The sequence below is a fragment of the Limulus polyphemus genome, unplaced genomic scaffold (genome assembly GCF_000517525.1).
Source record: "Limulus polyphemus unplaced genomic scaffold, Limulus_polyphemus-2.1.2 Scaffold1635, whole genome shotgun sequence".
Classification (NCBI taxonomy): domain Eukaryota; kingdom Metazoa; phylum Arthropoda; class Merostomata; order Xiphosura; family Limulidae; genus Limulus; species Limulus polyphemus.
In genome coordinates, this window is record NW_013667245.1 from 74,571 (window position 1) to 86,886 (window position 12,316).

The following is a 12,316-nucleotide window of genomic DNA, read 5'->3' on the forward strand; positions in this document are numbered from 1 at the left end:
GATATTCACCGAATCATCGTCTTCATTTAATAATTTGTGATTTTGTTTACCTTTATCATTTCTAAGTATTTGCAAATATTATTGGCTCTAATACCCTTTGGTTGAGCCAATATTACTGGTCCCCCCCCCTAGATCTTAGGTTGTGTTTTTTGTACATGTTCTGCTATGGCCGGATATTCAGCCCTTTCATTTTTTACACATTCCTTATGTTCTATTAAACTATATTTTAAATTACATTTTATCTGTCCAATATAAACACTTCCACATTCAATTTTATAAATTCCTGCTTTTTCCATTAACTGTATATTATCTTTAGTATTACCTAAAATTTATTTTTCTTTTATTCATCTGTTTAGAGTAAAATAATTATTATTTTTTAAAACACTTTCAATAAACTCCAGCAGAGAATCATTGGTTTTCCTTTGCAGAAGTTAGCTTTGGATTTTGCTTATCCTCCATCCAAAATTGAAAAATTAACTAGGTATGTGCTGGTTGTTACCGATTGCTTTATGAAGTGTGCAGAAACTTATCAACTGGTCAACACATCAGCACAGCCACTCACTGGTGTATTATGTGGCACAGAATATCACAATTTAGCATACCTGATGAAATTCACATGGATCAAGTTATTTTTAATAGTCAACAATTCTCCGAGTTGTGTAGAGTGTGGTGAAGATTGGTACTTCACCTTATCACTCCCAGTCTGATGGCTGAGTAGTACAGGTAATATATTCTGTACATCCTTACAGATGAACTTGTGGAGAATATCAGAACATATTATGGCTTATACCTTATGATCCACAGCACAATAGGCTATGGCCAGTCTAATTAGCAGCATAATATATACGCTCTTTTTTTGTCATGCATGGGTTTAAATTGATTAGTTGATCTCTTGGGAGTAGCAATAACTTGATGCTCATTAGGGATATTTCTTAATATTTTTTGTATTGTGTTTAATAAATATGATTACTCTGTATCCAACACTCATTATTATTATCTGACTCAAAGTTAGTCTTTAACTTTATATACCATGATAAAATTTGGTTGAGTGGACGGTAAATACCTGTTGTAGAAGCACAAATATAGAGAGCGTTTCGAAAGTCTTCCGCCTTTCGTCTTCAGGACAGTGTTTATGTATGATGTTGCCGGTCTTTATAGTATTCTGGTGGATTATGGAGGGCGATACCATACATTGACCTGAAGACAAAAAACGGAAGACTTTAAAACGTTGTCCTATCTACTTGTGTTTCTACAACAGGCACATTTCATCATGAATACTCTGCCTAAATAGTCTATCAAAAAATGTATATACCATGTTGTGATCTTTTCTTGTTAGTTCAAAGCTTTGGTTGTTATCCATCTACTCTACTCATAATATGCTCTTTAAGAAAACGTATACTTGAAACTAATAAAAATTTCTAAATAGTTATTAGCCATACTGTTTATTTAGTGTGACGAGCAATATAAATCATTAAGTATAGCATATTTTAAAACACATTGAAAAAGACTAGTGATTAACATTTTCGAAATGTAGCAGAATGGCATGAGAGTTATGACTTTAAAAATTCACGTTTTTTATAAATACCTCTCATTATAAATGTACTCTGTTTTGTAATATTACTTTTGAGTCTGTCATTGAAAATAATTTCCATTATAAAAAAATTATGTACCTATTCTTATTAGGATATCTTTTTATTTTGGAAATAAATGTAGAAAAAAACAGATTTATAACGATTATTTCTCAATTCGCTAATCTTAATTTCTCTACTTCCTTCTTAAACCATTAAAAGGATTGTTTACAACATTTTCTCCTAGTGTTGTGTTTAAAGTGGAAAACAATATTTATGGCATCTCATGTAAAATTAGAGATAAATAACCAAGTGTGTCAAATTGTTTATTGTAAAACCTTTCTACAAATTTATTTTTGCATTAACCTACCAGGAATAGAAATTAAATTATACTTTTAAATAACAGGTGAATGTACAAATGTAAAATACATATTACATGAAATACATTATGGGCAGACTGACAAAAATGTCAAAATTAAATATATAAATACTTTATGAATTTGTGATTTACTAGTTATGGCCTACAGGGAAAGAAATTCAACTCATAGTAACAGTAGGCAAGTATTAAACTGATTACACTAAGAAATACTTGAGGTAATTAAATTAATACATTCACTCATACACACACACACACACAAACAATCATTACTTATCTACCCTTAAATGATGAAAATGTTAGTAAACTAAAAGCTTAAATAAGGCACAGTTTTCAGTCACATGATTGACATATTAAAAACTCAAATTTAGCAATAATGATAGTTTACTAATGATTAAGAAAATGCAGAAGAATTAAATGGAAAATCCCATATATAATTTTTGTGTCTCAAAATGCATCACTATTTCCAAGTGTCACACCCACTGTTTTAACTAATGTACTGCTTGTCTGGTAGAGAAATAATGGTAAACATATTTGTAGAGATTTTCAGATCAAACATTAAGTGTAGGAAGTAAACCTATACACATACAACTCAAATTATATCACTATTTTTGTATCCAAGTACTTAAGCAGTCTTAGAAATATCAAACAACTGATCTAAGAAAATATATTTCTTTAGTTTAATCATTTAATTTCACATATACATTTTAATTATGGTTGCTGACGAAACAGAATTCATGTAGTTGTTTGTGAAAATGAAAGATAACAGTGAAAATATAAGAAAAAATTATTACATAACTAATTTTTCAGTCTAACTTAAATTCCATATTTGTCTTTCTTGTAAAAAGAAAGAGAGAGGGACAGTAAAGAAATAAAACAATAATACATGGAACTTTTCCCCAAACCCTTTATAAAGACTTGTTATTGAGGTCATAATACTTTCATGTATGTTTCACAAACTACATAAAATTATACGAATGGTGTTTTGTGTTAAAGTGAGTTTCCATGGAGTGTTTCCTTGTGAATATTTTCCCACATACAAAGCAAGGAAAGTTACGGTGACTCTTGTGTTGGTGATGAAAATGAGACCTCATGGTACAGTAGGTTCTGAAAGTTTTGTGACAAACTCCACATCTGTGTTGTGGGATGATTTCTTCTTGGTTGTTTTTAGATGTCAAATTCACTGCAAAACGTAATGAATCATTATAGTGCTTGTTATCTACTAATAAATCAAACTGAAGGAAAATGAAACTGAGCTTACACTCTGTGACATTAATATAAAAAAGTTCTAGGAAGGAAATGGTAGCTAATCCAATCTCCTCAGCTTGTAACATACAATAAACTATATTATTCATTTAAGAACAAAAACAAGTGTTATATAATTGCAAAATAACTAAAGGTGAGTCAAACTGCTAGTTTAACTTAAAAAATATTTCAACACAGCAACACTAAAAATTACTCACTCTGACCTAAATTACTGACCTAAACTGTCATAATAAACAGTGTGTCATATAATCTGAAATTATTCTATGAAAAATCCTCAAACATCAGTAAATGGAAACATGTAGTCTTCCCATTTTATGTTTTTCAATGAAATTTTAATTACAATATTACAATTTTAGATTTTTCAAGAACAGCCTTAATTTTTGACGTTGTATTTCTGATTTAGCTTGAGGGAATGAAATGTTAAATTTACGAAATAGTTTGTTTTTTTTTCTATTAAGTGAGACCAAAAGACATAAGGAATCATTCTGTTTAATAACTACTCCTGCACAACACTCATTTCACCTTCTAAATTTAGTTTATTTTCTATTCCCAAATAAAATCAATTTCAAACTTGTACTTTGGTACTGTCATATTATACATTTTACTGCATGTTGTTTATCTTTAAACTGCACAGACACAAGAAATAGATTCCAAAGTTGTTAATTTCATCTGAAATGTATTTTAAAATATACATACACGATTTGTTAAATATTACAACTTCCTGAGCTTTGGTGTTACATTTTAAAACAATTTTCTTCTAAGCATTTATTTAGGTTTACATGATTATTTGTATATGTTACATAACTTCATTTAAAAAAATGTATTTCTTATACAATTTACAGCAAAGTTTCAATATACATAATGATTCATAACTGAACACTAGAAATTTATTCATCACTTACATCAATAAAAATAATTTATAAAAGTAAGTTACAATGTTTTCAAAGAACAAATACGTACTATTGTAAAAAAGCTGAAGACAAGTAACTAACAGTCAACTGAATAGTTACTTTAAAATATGCAAAAAGATAAAAAACAACAACTTTTAATGAAAATGATTAGATTTACCTACATCGCTTATGTCCACTTGTTTCAAACAGAAAACTAGAGACTATGGACTAATGATATTGGTTACAACTTTCCAGATCATGTGTATATATATACAAAATATGCCACATACAACAAAACTGTAAGATTACTTAACCAGTAATACTTTCATTTGTATAATAATATTAATAAAGAAATAATTGCTTTATCCTAGTACATTATGAAGATATAACTACCTCTTATAAGGAACTGCTTATACCTAGTTTAGAGAAATATCTCATTTGTATATTGTACAAAGAAACTGTGATAAAAGAACTTACTTATATTTTTACTAAGAAATAATCTCTTCTGAGACTAACATAACCTTAATTTCAGAGTCTTTATTAATAGACTTCTACGAGGTTTACCATCTAGCTAGCCTGCACCATTGCTGTCAGAAGTTCAAAATTCATATAGCCTTAGTCAAAGTAAGTTTATTTGTTTGTCATTATGCTCTAAGCTACACAATAGGTTATCTGTTTTATGCCCACCATACGTATCAAAACACAGTTTTTAATATTATTAGCCTTCAGACTTGTCACTGGGCCACTGCAGGGGCATCAAAGTAAGGGGAGACATTAAAACATTTCCTGAAACTAACCTTATCTTTATTTTCTAGAAATAAATACAAATATCTCCATATATGGTATTTCAAGATTGGTCAAAGTAATAAAAAATGTGCATGTTCCCAATAAAACAGAATATATATTTTGCAACAAAATTCACTTCAGTTTTGGTCATAACTTTCCTGAAATTATGAAACAAACCAGTGACTGATCATAATATAAACACAATTGTTTATAAAAATGGTCAAAATCTATTTTAAACAAGAAAAAAAACTTATCTATTCAGATATTACTCTTTATATCAAAATAATATATTAAACAGTAGGGTGCATGTACATTAAATGTTTATGTCCTCACCTGATCATCAAAATGTTTCTTAATCTTCATTTCTGACAAAGTTGCAGTTGAAAGACAAAAAACACAGAACTTTCTTTGATTGCATGTAATTACCTCAATATAGATTAACACTGTAAGTGTACATTATCTACAAATCAGATTTCAATAAATCACATTCTAACAAAAGAGTTTATATTCTTATATTTACATCTATTAATTCCAAAGAACCTTCATTTAGATAATACATCAATAGTAAATTGATACTTTCTTTTTTTTTCTTAAGTGAATTGATTTTGAAAGTACTGAGAAGCAGAAATAAAATTACAATTTTCCACAACAATTTGTTTGTTTGTTAAGCACAAAGTTACACAATATAATATTTGTGCTCTGCTCATCACAGGTATCAAATCCTGGTTTTTTGCATTATAAGCCTACAGATTTACTACTGTGCCACTGGTGGGCCCTAATAATTGGAAGAAGATTTAAACATCCAAATTGATCAATATTTTTGAGTACTCAAAGCTAAAAATATCAAACACTTACTGTTGCTGTATAATTCAACTGATGAATGCAATATAGATGAACCCTGACATAATAATGTTATAACTATGGTCAAATAATCCATTGAATAGATATACCTTTAAACAGAGATACTCTTGAATATCTAACACTCTGAAGGTTATATTTTCCATAGTAAGAAACCATAACAATTTTAGACATTCAATAATGCAGATCATTACATTTATTCTTTCTTTTAGATCATAAAACATTAAAGTATATTTTGAACATCTTATTGTACATGTATTGTTATTCATTTTGGTTGTACTTAGAAAAACATAAATGTAAGATGAGGAAAATATTATATATAAAAAAGTGTTTCCTCTAGAACTTATTATAATTAAATGTAGGTCAAGTTCATTATGAAATACCCAAGAATAAGGAAAGAAAAGAGCAACGTTCATTGAATCTGGTGATCCCGAGTACCTTCGTGGTATAGGAAACTTTTGAATTTATAAATATCTGCACATACTTTAGAAAACTTCAATAAGCTTTTGTCTGAATGCAAATTAGGCTAATTTTTCCATGAGATACTATTACACATATAAACAATCTATATGTGCCTTTTCTATAGACCAATTTTTTTGTTGTGTTCATTATATGTACATCCAGTTCAATTATACACTATATTTATGAATTGTCAGAAAAAACTTGTCTCGTTTTCTGTAGTTTGTTCAAAAAACTTTTCAAGTTTTGATTTTCCTTTTCTATTTACTTTCACTAACTAAAAACAAAGTATTTATATAAATGTATATCTTAGTTGTTTTACTCTGGAAATTTACAGCATAATTGCATGACTTACAAGAGATGTGAATTTGATGGGTTTTATTTGCAATTCACATTTTACTATTTTATTTGGTGGGTATTAAAACAATTCTTTGCCATTATTTAATATTTAGTTAAGCACGTGAGATAAACTAGCAAATTATACAAATTTCTTTAAAGAAAATACTAAGAAAACTTCAAGTAAAAGAAATTGTTCAAAAAGACACAAATGAAGCATAAATATAGAAACAAACCTAATGTCAAAATGATTAGCTTTAGATGTAAAAAGAAGAAAGATTTTAGCATATTTTTTCCATTTGTACTTAAATTATCAAAATTCTGGAGTAAATATTTCAAATATTAAAACGTTTCATGCTACAATGTAGGTTAGACTTGATAGAGAAAATTGTATCAGTCATTTTTAGTTCCTTCCTTTTCTTTGTATACATATATTTTATGAGTATTTCTTTTATGTTTCTCAAGTGATTGCAACCACAAGAACTCCTTGAAACAAATGTCACAGTAAAATCTCCTTCTATCTATGTTGTGTGTGGCTATATGTCGAAGAAGATTGTATCTACGAGAATGTTCTTTTCCACAGATACCACATGTCAGATCTACCTGTCGTCTTCTGAGTCTTGATAGTGGTATACGGAAGATGTCTAAAAATAATAATAAACGTTATCACCAGTTTTATAGATTTCATTTTCAAATTAGATGATACTACATGTAATTTCACAGTACTTAAGTGCAGAGAATATTTGAAATAAATCTAAGCTATTAATTGTAGCAGTTTTTAAGACAATAATAACTAATATCAATTATTATATGTTTTAGCCATAAGCTAGGGAGAAAAGGCTATTTTTTAAACTTCTTAAAAAATTTGTTGAATTTGTAATAATTGTCATGCAGTAGTGTATATTACTACTGTATAGACCGCTGAAATCAACTTAAAAAGACAGAACACTACTTTTTGTGGTTCTTAAATTCTCAACCTACAAACTAATGCACAACTAATTACAAAGATGTTCATGTATTCACAGAACAATATTTGTGTATTGGATAATGTTTCACAAATTTTTACAAGACTATTCAGGGGCAGTTTAATGCATCACTGGTGAAAGGTCTAAGCTGAAAAACTATTTTCATTACTTTTGTGTACAAATGATTTCACAAAGTAAAATGTGAAAATAAGGGAATTAATTAGTTTTTGGTGATTCTTTCAAAATTTGTACATGCCACCTTTATTTCCAAAGGAAAAAAATATTAAACTTGTCTAATATAAAATGAAAGTCCAAAATTAAAAACTGTATCAGAAATATGAAAATGAGTCGGGTAGTTATGAATAAGAACAAGTAAATATAAGGAGCTCTAACACAGTGAAGAAACAGGTTTTAATTTCTAATAATGAAAGGTACAACATTTACCCTGTTGTACTTTCTCGTGTGTTTAACTACATAGGAACAAATTTAATAAATACTGTGTGATGTCATCAAGTGCTATGCATATATAACAACTGTAACAAAATATACCATCTTTTAAATTATTAAAGTAACTAGTTTTATATAAAAGTGTATTTCTTCCACCTTTCCTACACAAAGTTGAAAAGATTTAAAAACAAAATGTTCTGCATTGATTCATTTTATACAGTAATATCAGTTCCTTTCTTTGCTAATATTTAATAGGCCTTAAATTAATTTTAACATTCATATGTTATAAGTTTACAACAGTTTATATACTTTACAATATAGTCTCTTATGATTGGTTAAAAACTTTAACATATTTTTTATATCTTTACTGGGCTTCTACTGCACTTTTCTAACAAGCACACTGAAGCTTTCCTATTAACACACTGAGTGCACATTCAACACTTTCATTTCAACTCACCAAAATGCTATGGCACAGTGACTTTAGATTTTTAGCAAAGTCTTGAAACTTTACAATAAAGTTCAAGTCCACACTAACAGAACAATACTAAATTTATATGGTTAATAGCTAGCCTTGACATTTCACATGTCCTCTTCAGTCTAGCATTGGTGTGTATTTACACTTTATTGTAAATTACTTTACACAATGTTGTTAATTTACCATTGAAATTTTATTGGTAGGTTGTGGTTAATTTTATTCAGTTTTTTGTTATGTTGGTAGATTAGTTATTTTCATTAACCTTTCTATAGGACATTTTCCAAGATTATGGTTTTATTAACCCAATTATCAAGTTGGGCTTTAGTTTCTTTTATTAAATCTTTCTGATGTTTATGTGTTTTAAAGTTTTGTCAACTGCTTTGTCCATTGTCATGATTAACAGCTTATAACTTTATTTTGTTCATATGTTTATGCACTACTATAATTTTATCACCTTTTCACCCAGTAACTTATAAAAGGTTTTATTAAATATTTCATTATCTTCGTAGCTTATGTAAAATTATATATATATATATATTTTTAATGTTTACATTGTTGAGAATGTATGAAAAGTTAACTTGTTATTCATTCTTAAATTACATCAGTGGTTTACACATGGTTGTAGTTTCTTTCACCAGCCTTTTAATGGGTTGGAAGCTCATGCCAAGCTGTACTTTCTTTCATCAGCCTATTACTGGGTTAGGAGTTCATGTCAGGCTATAGTTTCTTCATTAATCTTTCACTGAGTTGGTAGTTCTTGTCAAGCTGTACTTTTCTTTCATCAGCCTTTTACTGGATCAGGAACTCATGTCAGACTATAGTTTTTTCATTAACCCTTTTTTGTATCAGTAGCTTTTGCAGGGGTTAGTATCTTTCATATGCTCTTTCATTGTGTTAAAAGCTTATAATCAGATTCTTTTATGAAACCTTTCATTATCTTTGGTAATTTATGCCTCAAAGCCATTTTTATAAAAGTTCTTGGTCTCAAAATGCTCTTTTTTTATATATCTAATATAAACATCTACTTTTCACTATAATTCCATCTTCAAACTAGTTAATTCAACATAAAGTTAAAAGACAACATCATATTCACTGATAAGTTTATTTAGGTTTTTATGCTTTCTAACGTTATTATTTAATGAAATGGCAATCATTAGAAGTAACATAAAATTACTATAAATGTATAGTTTCTTCACAAAATAATTTTACAGAAAACAATTTGCAGAAAAGCTTCTCTGTAAGACAAAATAATATGATAAATGTTTGCTGAATTATGCACAAAGTTACTTGAATACTATCTGTCCTTCCTGCCCCTAATTTTAAAGTGATAGACTAAAGAGAAAGCAGTTAGTCAACACCATCCACCACCAACTTTACCAATGAATAGTGGGATTGACCATCACACTAGAGTGTTTCCCACAGCTGAAAAGCGAGCATGTTCATTGATGGGAGTCAATCCTGTAACCTGCAGATTGCTATCCAAGTGCCTAACCACAAGGCCATGCCAGGTTTAAATGTTTGGTAATCACACAGAAACATGAAAATTATGTTTGATATTATATATATTTTTCCACAGTTCATATAAGAAATGTTAAATAAGCCATACGTGAGGTTAGTTAATTACCTAAGCAATAGTTTAGCCAAATAAAAAATTTTGCTAAATAAACCTACAAATTACTACCATCAATCTAATATACATAAACACAATTATTTTTCTTCTCCCCCAAAAAACTGGGACTTCAATACACAAAACTTTTAACATTAACTGTTCAAAAGGATTCATAAAAAATTAACATTAATATTTTTTTCATTCTTAGTTTAATATAGATATAGCATCCTTTAAAATATAATATATAACACCCTTTATGTTAATACAGCTTTTATAAAGCACACTGATATGAATGTATGTCAGACAATTCAACAACTGAATATAATATTTGTGTGAACTTGGGTTTAAAATATCTGGCTAGGCACAGTTCTCATTAAACATACATCTGTGATAAGAAAATAACATTTTAGTGATAATAAACAGTGACAGAATTTGTATGGTTCTGTATGTAATTTTGAGCAAAAAGTACATTTTGAATACTTAAGGACATTATTTAAGTATTATTTTTCCATTATAGTTATACTGACCTCTAAAAAGTTTGAATAAGGTATCTATCTAAAAATGTGTTCTTAAGATTAAAGGTGAGACAAAATATTCAAGATCAAAAACAGTGCACCATGCAAAATGAGTAACCACACAATGTCAAAATTCCTCAAAGAATGAGCTACCTGGAATATTGTGTTAAAATTCTATGTATGGTGTTACAAGTTCCTTTTACTCATCACATTATATGGGATTTGAAGGATATGTAGCATTCCATCACTATAAAAACCTTTTATTGTTCTTTTGATTTGCTTTTATCCAAAATTATTGATGGTGAAATTCTCCCAAATTAGTATAACTTGATTGCAACTTGGTATTCAATTAATAGACTGGACTTCATACTTATTTCTAACTACAGTGTTTCTGAATATTATCCACACTTAAATTTTGAACAAATTCAGGAAGACCCACATACATCATAGTTTTATTCAAGCATTTGAGTACAATTTTCTTGTTCTTATTAAAAAAAAGAGAAAGTAATATATTCAATCAAAACTTTATGATAATGTCTAAACCTAAATTTCTTATTCATGTTATAATCCCGTATTTTGTTCTTTAGTTTTATTGGCATTTCATTGAATGTTTTTCAAGAGATTAAATATAGAAAAAAAATCCTTTTAGCAGATGTTACAAGAAAAAAAGTATTTTTCTTCATGTTCAGTGAAGTAATATTCTGAATATAAAAAATATACTGAACAATAATAGTAAAACAACTAAAATATATTTTATACACATGTAAGTATAACAAAGAGATCCTGAATAACAAAGAATTCTATACTAGACAAAAAAATTACTAATAGTTGGTTTATTTGTTGTTAAGTGCAAAGCTACACAAGGAGCTATCTGTGCTCTGTTCATCATGGGTTGAAACACCAATTTTTAGTGTTATAAGCACTCAGATTTACTACTGAGCCACTCCAGGCACTAATAATTGGGGCTGCTCTCATAAACACGAGGTAACAACATGTGACAGTGTTCATTTTCAATGTTTCAAGTAGAAAGTGAAAAATATATAATGTAACCTTTCAGGTAAAAATGTATTCACACTATTTGAGAGATTTTCTCATAAATAATTTCAAATACAAGTCAATGAAAGAATAAAACTAGTTAACATGAACTATCATTAAAACATATTTACACCAGTCTTTTAAGTATTACATAAATGCAATTGAAATAAGTTTTCATTTTTCCACCTCCCAATTTGAAAATTTTGATGAATGTTCTCTAACTTTGTCAACAAAAGCTTTCATCAGATAAAGATTTTTTTTTCACAAAAAGTTGGGAAAACATTTTGTTTAAGCCATATTGTGTTCCAAAAAACAAATATAAAACTGCCACTTTCATACTTATAAATATAAACAGTGTAAGTACTTCAAACAACTTCTTATACATTTTATCATATGAAAGTCAGTATGTTCATGTGTATATATATACTGAGGAATCAATCAGAATACAGCCTTAATCATAACACTGGGCATGTCATGTATATATACTGAGGAATCAATCAGAATACAGCCTTAATCACAACACTGGGCATGTAATGTATATATACTGAGGAATCAATCAGAATACAGCCTTAATCACAACACTGGGCATGTAATGTATATATACTGAGGAATCAATCAGAATACAGCCTTAATCATAACACTGGGCATGTCATGTATATATATACTGAGGAATCAATCAGAATACAGCCTTAATCATAACACTAGGCATGCATGAAACCATAGATTTTTCT

At 28.6% G+C, this 12,316-nt stretch overlaps 1 long non-coding RNA gene across 1 annotated transcript in view; it reads right to left on the reverse strand.

The window, feature by feature from the left end:
* Nucleotides 1-3,104: 3,104 nt before the first annotated feature.
* The window catches only part of LOC111087008, a 16,469-nt gene continuing 7,257 nt past the window's right edge, over nucleotides 3,105-12,316 (reverse strand). The window contains exons 3-4 of the long non-coding RNA XR_002611733.1: nucleotides 5,220-7,183; nucleotides 3,105-3,127 (exon numbers count right to left, since the gene is read on the reverse strand). This is a non-coding gene — a long non-coding RNA (uncharacterized LOC111087008). The remainder of the gene's footprint in view (nucleotides 3,128-5,219; nucleotides 7,184-12,316) is intronic.